A 10,961-nucleotide genomic window follows, 5' to 3' on the forward strand; every position below is an offset into this window, starting at 1 on the left:
TGCGTAGCCTATAATAAAAGATAATGAATTTCAAACCTGAACCAAACATATTTTTATTCAAAGATTTAGAAATGTTTTCTGTCTTTTTTTAGTCTTTTTCTGCCACAAAAAACACCATTAAAATCGTGAACTCAAATGTGATTGTGAAAAGAAAAAAAAACAATGACTGTTGTAAGTAACAGTGCGTAAATCAGACCTTTCTGTATAGTCTAACGCTAATAAACTTAAACGAAAATAACGAAATAATTGTGTAGTGAAGTATTTTTTTGTACACAGTGCCGCGAACAATCAATCACTTCTTTACGCGTGCATCACTGTCCTCCTCGCAGCTGCAGCAACTTGTGCTCTCTTCATCAAGGCTTATTACAAAAATGGGGACAAAAAGGCCATATTGTCTTTACTTTCATCGCTTAAAGGGTTAGTTCACCCAAAAATGTAAATTCTGTCATTAATGACTGAGCCTCATGTGGTTGGACACCCGTCAGACCTCCGTTCATATTCAGACACAAATGAAGATATTTTAGTGTAAATCTGATGCTCTGAAAGGCCTCCATTGGCTCAATGCACTTTACACTCTCAAGACCCTTAAAAGACACTAAAGACTAAAGTTACAAAGTCCATCTCACTACAGCGGCTCTACAATAACTTTATGAAGACGAGAATAGTTTCTGTGCTCAAAAAAACCCTAAATAACGACTTACATAGTGATGACGATTTCAAAACATGGCCTCATGAAGCTTCGAAGCGTTATGAATCAGCGAGTCGATTCAGCGGTTTGGAGTGTTATGAATCAGTGAGTCGATTCAGCGGTTTGAAGCTTTATGAATCAGTGAGTCTATTCAGCGGTTTGAAGCGTTATGAATCAATGAGTCGATTCAGCGGTTTTTCAGCAGTTTGGCGGTTTGACAAGCGATCCGAATCATGAATTGACTCACTGATTCATAACGTATCATAAAAATATCTTCATTTGTGTTCCGAAGATGAACGGAGGTCTGACAGGTGTCCAACGACATGAGGGGAAGTAATTAATGACAGAATTTTCATTTTTGGGTGAACTAACCCTTTAAGGCTGTGGCAATCCATGGATACTTCCCCACCCACTCCTCCCAGCCATGCCAACGGAATGAATGAAAATTAGCTTATCAATGCATATCTAAATTCGCGCCTAGCAAGTTTTTTTTTTTACTTGTGCTTTAGAATAATTTTCGGGACAATTAGGGCCAGATTCGGGATTCGGGACAACAGTTTAGATTTCAGGACTGTCCTGAATTTTTCGGGACGTCTGGTCACCCTAGCTCCCAAAGCAAAGCAATATTGACAGATGATAATATCTAGCCTGGTCCTACCTGACTCTCATTTGTTCAGAGAGTCTCTCCATTGACAAGCGTTCACTTCCTTGAAGTTGTTTAAAACTATTGGATCTGCCCAGAGCCGCTCTGGATCTGCCATAACCAATCGCTAATGTTTAGTCATGGCGCTCATCTCAAACTAGTGCACAACATCAACGTCATCACTCTCAGCCACTCCCTCTGTTCGCTGAATGGACCGGTTAAAATTTGACCGGAGAAAACCAGAGAATATACCGCAGTCCCAGACGGAGAACTGAAGGAAAATGAACATTGAGCAGAAGTACGTAGGAGGGCGGAGCCAGGCTAGATAATGTCAGTCCTACCGATCCAGAGGATGCAGATGACCAAGCTGATCGATCAGCGTTGCCAGCGCAACTGGACCAGAATGTGTCAGATTGGTAAATTTGCATTTGTTATCATAGAAACGACAAACACTACTCTATACTGCTCAAAACTCGCGTTTGAATAGTCACATTATGAATCTCTGCCCCCACAGACTGATGTAGATTTGTGTTTGAACGTTGAAGTGTTTTAGGAAGGCGTGGCTGAGCCTTGACTTTTACAGACTAACATCTCTTTGGGTTTGAGACTTTGAGCTTTGTAACTCTACAGATCTTACACTTTCACAAACGGCTACACAAACACACTGAAGAGAAAGAGAAAAAGAAATCGCTTCATATGACCCCTTTAAATGTTCACTGCGTTTGTAAAGCTCCAGCATTCAACACTGTTACCCAAGTTACAAAAAATGACCATATTTAATAAATAAATAAATCAATCTTATTCATTTATTTGTACATTTAAATTTCATGGTGACTTCAATAGGCGGAGTTTGGGTGAAGACCAGACCAGAGACAAATAATATAATTCATATGTTCTCATTTGATTTGTCCTATCTTATCATTTTACTGTATAATGAGTAAAGCTGATTAGGACGACAAAAAAATTTAAAATTTCAATTTTTAGGCTGATTATTTTCTTAGGCTGCTCTACCTCAGTGATCTAACAGCGCTCGTCAATGTCAAAATGATCGAGATGGCCAATCAGATCAAAGAAGGCGGGGCTTACCGTCATCCTGTCTCACACACACACACACACACACACACACACACACGAGAGCTCGCGGATCAAAGATGTGACAAGTCTAAGGCAAACGTTTTATGATAGAAATAGACTATCGAGTGATGCAAACTACTCTATTTTATGGAATCTCGCCATTTTGAATGAAAAAATGCGATCATGATTCATGTAATTCATAAATGAATGTGACGAGGCAAAAACGTTTGCATTTTCTATTACGAGTAGCCTAAGAGTGAACTTGTGCACATTTTAAAATAAAATATTATTTGCAAATAGTTTACATTGATTAGCCTACTTCATTAGCCTATTACAATTAGAGAACTTCCATTCTTATTCATTTATTCCCTTAAATGCCTTTTAATCATTTAATTATTAAATTCCTTTATTATTATTATTATTAAGCACAAACGTGAAACTCCGCCTATGTTTAATACGCAACCGGTGTAGATTTTAAAATATTACATGGTGTAGGCTAAGTATTATTTGGTCAATTTGATTTTGATGTAGGCTATATTTGACGTTTATAGCAAGAAAGTAACATAAATCAAACCAAACATGTCCCGAATTTGGTTGCACAAACTGATCTTGTAATATTTAGTTTGATTCCACACACTCGATGATCAACACGTTATGATAGTAAGCATCTGCATTCCCTGAAACACGAAGGCTCGATTCTCACTGAAGAGTTCGCGAGATGATGTTCGGGTTCGGGTTCGGGTTCGGAACCGCTGCGATGGGCGAGTGCTGGAGCTCGAGCTGAAACTTCTGCCTCGTGCATTCGCTGCCTACAGAGATGAATACCTCTACACACATCAGAGACGTGTGGCGCGAACTGAAGTCAAACCCGCGGTCACGGGCAATAATCCCGAAGTCATCGCGTCAATAACGGATGAGAATCGCACGTTGGTCAGAAACACCGGACAGACGGCGGACAGATGAGCTGAGAGAGGCAGGAGAGCTCTTACCTGAGAGATGCTGAGAGCCCGGCCGGCCGGCGTCTTCAGGCTGAAGCAGTCAAACACATGACATCACCGCATCACCTTCGCGTCAGGACTGTCCTGGGCTGCTTCCTCTCAGCCAATCAGACGCGCGGATCCAGCGCAGCTTCAGCATCAGATCTCGCGCTCCTCCTACTGATGCGCAGGCCAGCGCGGGGCTGGCTTCACACGGGCTGCTGAGAGACTTTCAGAAAGCCTAAATAATCAATAACCTACCTTTATGACGTGATCGATTTACTACAATATCCATTAACCAAAACCATATGTTGTAAGTCTGTTTTACTAATTATGTGTATATGAAAAGTCATTAAATAGCCTGTAATAGCTATTTCATGTTGATGTTTTTATATTGACAGCTGTACAGGTTATTTAAACATCTCTAAACCATCAGAGAGTGCTATACAGATGCATTAATAGTCAGTTGTGCTCAAAATGGTAAATATGACAAAGAAGGCTGTGAAAATAAATCTGCAGTGTTAATCCTTTTTATCTTTTGTTTGAAAAATCTTTCATTGGAGAATAAGAATTTTAAATAGGGGGGGGGGGGGGTCTCATTATGAAATAAATGTTTTTTCTAATAGTCAAGTCAAGTCAACTTTATTTATATAGCGCTTTTAACAATGCAGATTGTTTCAAAGCAGCTGACAGGAAATTAATGCAGCATAATTTTATTCAGCCGTACAGCCGCTCCGGAGAAAATGGTTACGTCATCAGTTCATTTCAATTATCATACAGTGACAACAGTATGACAACCAGAGGCAACAGTGGCAAGGAATAATACACATTGACACCCTTTTATTAAATCCTTACTGCCTCATTTCCCCGAGATAACAGCTCTGAGTCTTCTTCTGTAATGCCTGAGTTTGGAGATCAGAGATCCTTCAGATCCCAGCTCTTCTCTTCAGTCCATCACTCGTTCTCTAGGCTTCAGGTCAGGCACTGGGACGGTCATGGCAGAAGCTTCATTTGTGTTGATTTTGATGTTTGTTTTGGATCTTGTCCTGATGGAAGAGCCAACCACGGCCCATTATATGATTTCTAGCAGAGGCCGTCAGGTTTTGAGTTTTTATCTGTTGGTATTTGCTAGAATATCCCATGTGTCTGAACAAGATGGCCAGGACCTCCACCAAAAAAACAGGCCCACAACATTACACTGTAAATTCTGAAAAGTTCAGTTTACTTAAAACAAGTTTGGAAACTGATTTATTTTTGCAAAGAAAACTTAAAGGGAAAACTGAAGTTTAGGTGATTATGATTTAGGTACATACATATTCTCTTCCTGTTATTCTTATTTTTTTATTTTTATTTTTTAACATGTTCAAATAAAACACTCAATCAAACAATTCTGACTTTATATCACACAATTCTGACTTTATATCACACAATTCTGACTTTATATCACACAATTCTGACTTTATATCACACAATTCTGACTTTATATCTCTCAATTCTGACTTTATATCTCTCAATTCTGACTTTATATCTCACAATTCTGACTTTATATCACACAATTCTGACTTTATATCACACAATTCTGACTTTATATCACACAATTCTGACTTTATATCTCTCAATTCTGACTTTATATCTCTCAATTCTGACTTTATATCTCTCAATTCTGACTTTATATCTCTCAATTCTGACTTTATATCTCTCAATTCTGACTTTATATCACACAATTCTGACTTTATATCTCTCAATTCTGACTTTATATCTCTCAATTCTGACTTTATATCTCTCAATTCTGACTTTATATCTCTCAATTCTGACTTTATATCACACAATTCTGACTTTATATCACTCAATTCTGACTTTATATCTCTCAATTCTGACTTTATATCTCTCAATTCTGACTTTATATCTCTCAATTCTGACTTTATATCTCTCAATTCTGACTTTATATCACACAATTCTGACTTTATATCACACAATTCTGACTTTATATCACACAATTCTGACTTTATATCACTCAATTCTGACTTTATATCTCTCAATTCTGACTTTATATCACACAATTCTGACTTTATATCTCTCAATTCTGACTTTATATCTCTCAATTCTGACTTTATATCTCTCAATTCTGACTTTATATCTCTCAATTCTGACTTTATATCACACAATTCTGACTTTATATCTCTCAATTCTGACTTTATATCACACAAATCTGACTTTATATCTCACAATTCTGACTTTATATCACACAATTCTGACTTTATATCTCTCAATTCTGACTTTATATCTCTCAATTCTGACTTTATATCTCTCAATTCTGACTTTATATCACACAATTCTGACTTTATATCACACAATTCTGACTTTATATCACACAATTCTGACTTTATATCACTCAATTCTGACTTTATCTCTCAATTCTGACTTTATATCACACAATTCTGACTTTATATCTCTCAATTCTGACTTTATATCTCTCAATTCTGACTTTATATCTCTCAATTCTGACTTTATATCTCTCAATTCTGACTTTATATCACACAATTCTGACTTTATATCACACAATTCTGACTTTATATCTCTCAATTCTGACTTTATATCTCTCAATTCTGACTTTATATCACTCAATTCTGACTTTATATCACACAATTCTGACTTTATATCTCTCAATTCTGACTTTATATCTCTCAATTCTGACTTTATATCTCTCAATTCTGACTTTATATCTCTCAATTCTGACTTTATATCACACAATTCTGACTTTATATCTCTCAATTCTGACTTTATATCTCTCAATTCTGACTTTATATCTCTCAATTCTGACTTTATATCACACAATTCTGACTTTATATCACACAATTCTGACTTTATATCACACAATTCTGACTTTATATCACTCAATTCTGACTTTATATCTCTCAATTCTGACTTTATATCTCTCAATTCTGACTTTATATCACTCAATTCTGACTTTATATCTCACAATTCTGACTTTATATCACTCAATTCTGACTTTATATCTCTCAATTCTGACTTTATATCTCACAATTCTGACTTTATATCTCTCAATTCTAACTTTATATCTCTCAATTCTGACTTTATATCACTCAATTCTGACTTTATATCTCACAATTCTGACTTTATATCACTCAATTCTGACTTTATATCTCTCAATTCTGACTTTATATCTCACAATTCTGACTTTATATCTCTCAATTCTGACTTTATATCTCTCAATTCTGACTTTATATCTCTCAATTCTGACTTTATATCACTCAATTCTGACTTTATATCTCACAATTCTGACTTTATATCACTCAATTCTGACTTTATATCTCTCAATTCTGACTTTATATCTCACAATTCTGACTTTATATCTCTCAATTCTGACTTTATATCTCTCAATTCTGACTTTATATCTCTCAATTCTAACTTTATATCTCTCAATTCTGACTTTATATCACTCAATTCTGACTTTACATCACTCAATTCTGACTTTATATCACTCAATTCTGACTTTACATCTCTCAATTCTGACTTTATATCACTCAATTCTGACTTTATATCTCTCAATTCTGACTTTATATCTCGCAATTCTGACTTTATATCTCTCAATTCTGACTTTATATCACACAATTCTGACTTTATATCACACAATTCTGACTTTATATCACTCAATTCTGACTTTATATCTCAAAATTCTGACTTTATATCTCACAATTCTGACTTTATATCTCACAATTCTGACTTACTTGCATTTCTGACTTTTTTATCTCGCAATTCTGACTTTATATCACTCAATTCTGACTTTATATCACACAATTCTGACTTTATATCTCTCAATTCTGACTTTATATCTCTCAATTCTGACTTTATATCTCTCAATTCTGACTTTATATCACACAATTCTGACTTTATATCTCTCAATTCTGACTTTATATCTCTCAATTCTGACTTTATATCTCACAATTCTGACTTTATATCTCACAATTCTGACTTTAAATCTTGCAATTCTGACTTTATATCTCTCAATTCTGACTATATATCTCTCAATTCTGACTTTATATCTCTCAATTCTGACTTTATATCACTCAATTCTGACTTTATATCTCGCAATTCTGACTTTATATCTCGCAATTCTGACTTTATATCATTCAATTCTGACTTTATATCACTCAATTCTGACTTTATATCACTCAATTCTGACTTAACTTGCAATTCTGACTTTATATCTATAAATTCTGGCTTTATATCTCTCAATTCTGACTTTATATCATTCAATTCTGACTTTATATCACACAATTCTGACTTTATATCACTCAATTCTGACTTAACTTGCAATTCTGACTTTATATCTCTCAATTCTGACTTTATATCTCGCAATTCTGACTTTATATCACTCAATTCTGACTTAACTTGCAATTCTGACTTTATATCTCTCAATTCTGACTTTATATCACTCAATTCTGACTTAACTTGCAATTCTGACTTTATATCTCTCAATTCTGACTTTATATCACACAATTCTGACTTTATATCACACAATTCTGACTTTATATCACTCAATTCTGACTTTATATCACTCAATTCTGACTTTATATCACTCAATTCTGACTTTATATCACACAATTCTGACTTTATATCACACAATTCTGACTTTATATCACACAATTCTGACTTTATATCACACAATTCTGACTTTATATCACTCAATTCTGACTTTATATCACTCAATTCTGACTTTATATCTCACAATTCTGACTTTATATCTCGCAATTCTGACTTTATATCTCACAATTCTGACTTACTTGCATTTCTGACTTAACTTGCAATTCTGACTTTTTTATCTCGCAATTCTGACTTTATATCACTCAATTCTGACTTTATATCACACAATTCTGACTTTATATCTCTCAATTCTGACTTTATATCTCTCAATTCTGACTTTATATCTCACAATTCTGACTTTATATCACACAATTCTGACTTTATATCTCTCAATTCTGACTTTATATCTCTCAATTCTGACTTTATATCTCACAATTCTGACTTTATATCTCACAATTCTGACTTTAAATCTTGCAATTCTGACTTTATATCTCTCAATTCTGACTTTATATCTCTCAATTCTGACTTTATATCACTCAATTCTGACTTTATATCTCGCAATTCTGACTTTATATCTCGCAATTCTGACTTTATATCATTCAATTCTGACTTTATATCACACAATTCTGACTTAACTTGCAATTCTGACTTTATATCTATAAATTCTGGCTTTATATCTCTCAATTCTGACTTTATATCATTCAATTCTGACTTTATATCACACAATTCTGACTTTATATCACTCAATTCTGACTTAACTTGCAATTCTGACTTTATATCTCTCAATTCTGACTTTATATCACTCAATTCTGACTTAACTTGCAATTCTGACTTTATATCTCTCAATTCTGACTTTATATCACTCAATTCTGACTTAACTTGCAATTCTGACTTTATATCTCTCAATTCTGACTTTATATCTCTCAATTCTGACTTAACTTGCAATTCTGACTTTATATCACTCAATTCTGACTTAACTTGCAATTCTGACTTTATATCTCTCAATTCTGACTTTATATCTCGCAATTCTGACTTTATATCACTCAATTCTGACTTTATATCTCTCAATTCTGACTTTATATCTCGCAATTCTGACTTTATATCTCGCAATTCTGACTTTATATCACTCAATTTTGACTTTATATCTCTCAATTCTGACTTTATATCAATCAATTCTGACTTAACTTGCAATTCTGACTTTATATCTCTCAATTCTGACTTTATATCTCGCAATTCTGACTTTATATCTCTCAATTCTGATTTTACATCTCGCAATTCTGACTTTATATCTCTCAATTCTGATTTTACATCTCGCAATTCTGACTTTATATCTCGCAATTCTGACTTTATATCTCGCAATTCTGACTTTATATCACTCAATTCTGACTTTATATCTCGCAATTCTGAGTTTATATCTCGCAATTCTGACTTTATATCTCTCAATTCTGACTTTATATCTCTCAATTCTGACTTTATATCTCTCAATTCTGACTTTATATCTCGCAATTCTGACTTTAGATCTCTCAATTCTGACTTAACTTGCAATTCTGACTTTATATCTCTCAATTCTGACTTTATATCTCGCAATTCTGACTTTATATCACTCAATTCTGACTTAACTTGCAATTCTGACTTTATATCTCTCAATTCTGACTTTATATCTCTCAATTCTGACTTAACTTGCAGTTCTGACTTTATATCTCTCAATTCTGACTTTATATCTCGCAATTCTGACTTTATATCTCACAATTCTGACTTTATATCTCGCAATTATGACTTTATATCTCTCAATTATGACTTTATATCTCTCAATTATGACTTTATATCTCGCAATTATGACTTTATATCTCACAATTCTGACTTTATATCTCGCAATTATGACTTTATATCTCTCAATTATGACTTTATATATCTCAATTATGACTTTATATCACTCAATTCTGACTTTATATCTCGCAATTTTGACTTTATATCTCGCAATTCTGACTTTATATCTCGCAATTCTGACTTTATATCTCGCAATTCTGACTTTATATCTCGCAATTCTGACTTTATATCATTCAATTCTGACTTTATCTCTCAATTCTGACTTTATATCACTCAATTCTGACTTTATATCTTATTAACATAAGATAAATAAATGTTTATGAATGTAACAAGACAAATATGCTGTTTTATGGCATTGTATATTATCTTAATACATTTTGCACAATTTAAAGAGGTTTTGGTAAAACCTATAAAAACTAAATCTGAAAGTACTAATAAAAGAAAGTGAATAAACTGTAGTTGACGAGTTTGTGTTCAATGGGGCATTTTGTAGAAGGGCTTTACTGAGGGGCTTCTGCTGGATTATAAATCAATCTGAAATTATCCAAGTGCATGCAAAAATAAAGGTTTATTAATAAATTTCTAGCAGCATTGATGCGACACACACACACACACACACACACACACACACACACACACACACACACACACACACACACACACACACACACACACACACACACACACACACACACACACTCATTTGAGCAGACTCCTGTAGGCCAATGAAGACAGATGTGGGCAGCAGTGGTCCGGCATCTGTGGACAGAACAACAAATGACTTTCAAAGAAGATGATGGGCGTTATATCAATCTGCATCAGAGATTTATGTAGTCAGAAATAATACTGAATCCATGGTTGCTAGGCGTTTGTTAGGGTGTGTCCTGTTGGTGGTGGTGTGTGTGTGTGTGTCAATACTGAAAAGCCCTGGTTTCTGCTGAAGCCCCAGATGTTTCCGTGTGTTTTACCTGCACGCCCAGTCTGGACAGATAGCGGTTGCGCAGGCCGAACGGGGACAGAGGCTTCAGATGCTCATGATCCTCCACGGCCTGCTGATGGACACGCAAACGCTGGACATCCCTGAGACATCAACAACACACACTGCAGTTTGACTACACTGACAACACACACAATTCAGAAAACAAAA

General features: G+C 34.7%; 1 protein-coding gene across 1 annotated transcript in view; it reads right to left on the reverse strand.

Moving 5' to 3' along the window:
* Positions 1 to 3,579, reverse strand: part of LOC307130264 (IQ domain-containing protein J-like) — a gene marked incomplete at its 3' end in the record, with an annotated part of 152,433 nt that extends 148,854 nt beyond the window's left edge. The window contains exon 1 of the mRNA XM_079823237.1: positions 3,395 to 3,579. The remainder of the gene's footprint in view (positions 1 to 3,394) is intronic.
* Positions 3,580 to 10,961: the final 7,382 nt, after the last annotated feature.

The sequence above is a fragment of the Gobio gobio genome (genome assembly GCF_949357685.1).
Source record: "Gobio gobio genome assembly, chromosome: 8".
Lineage (NCBI taxonomy): Eukaryota > Metazoa > Chordata > Actinopteri > Cypriniformes > Gobionidae > Gobio > Gobio gobio.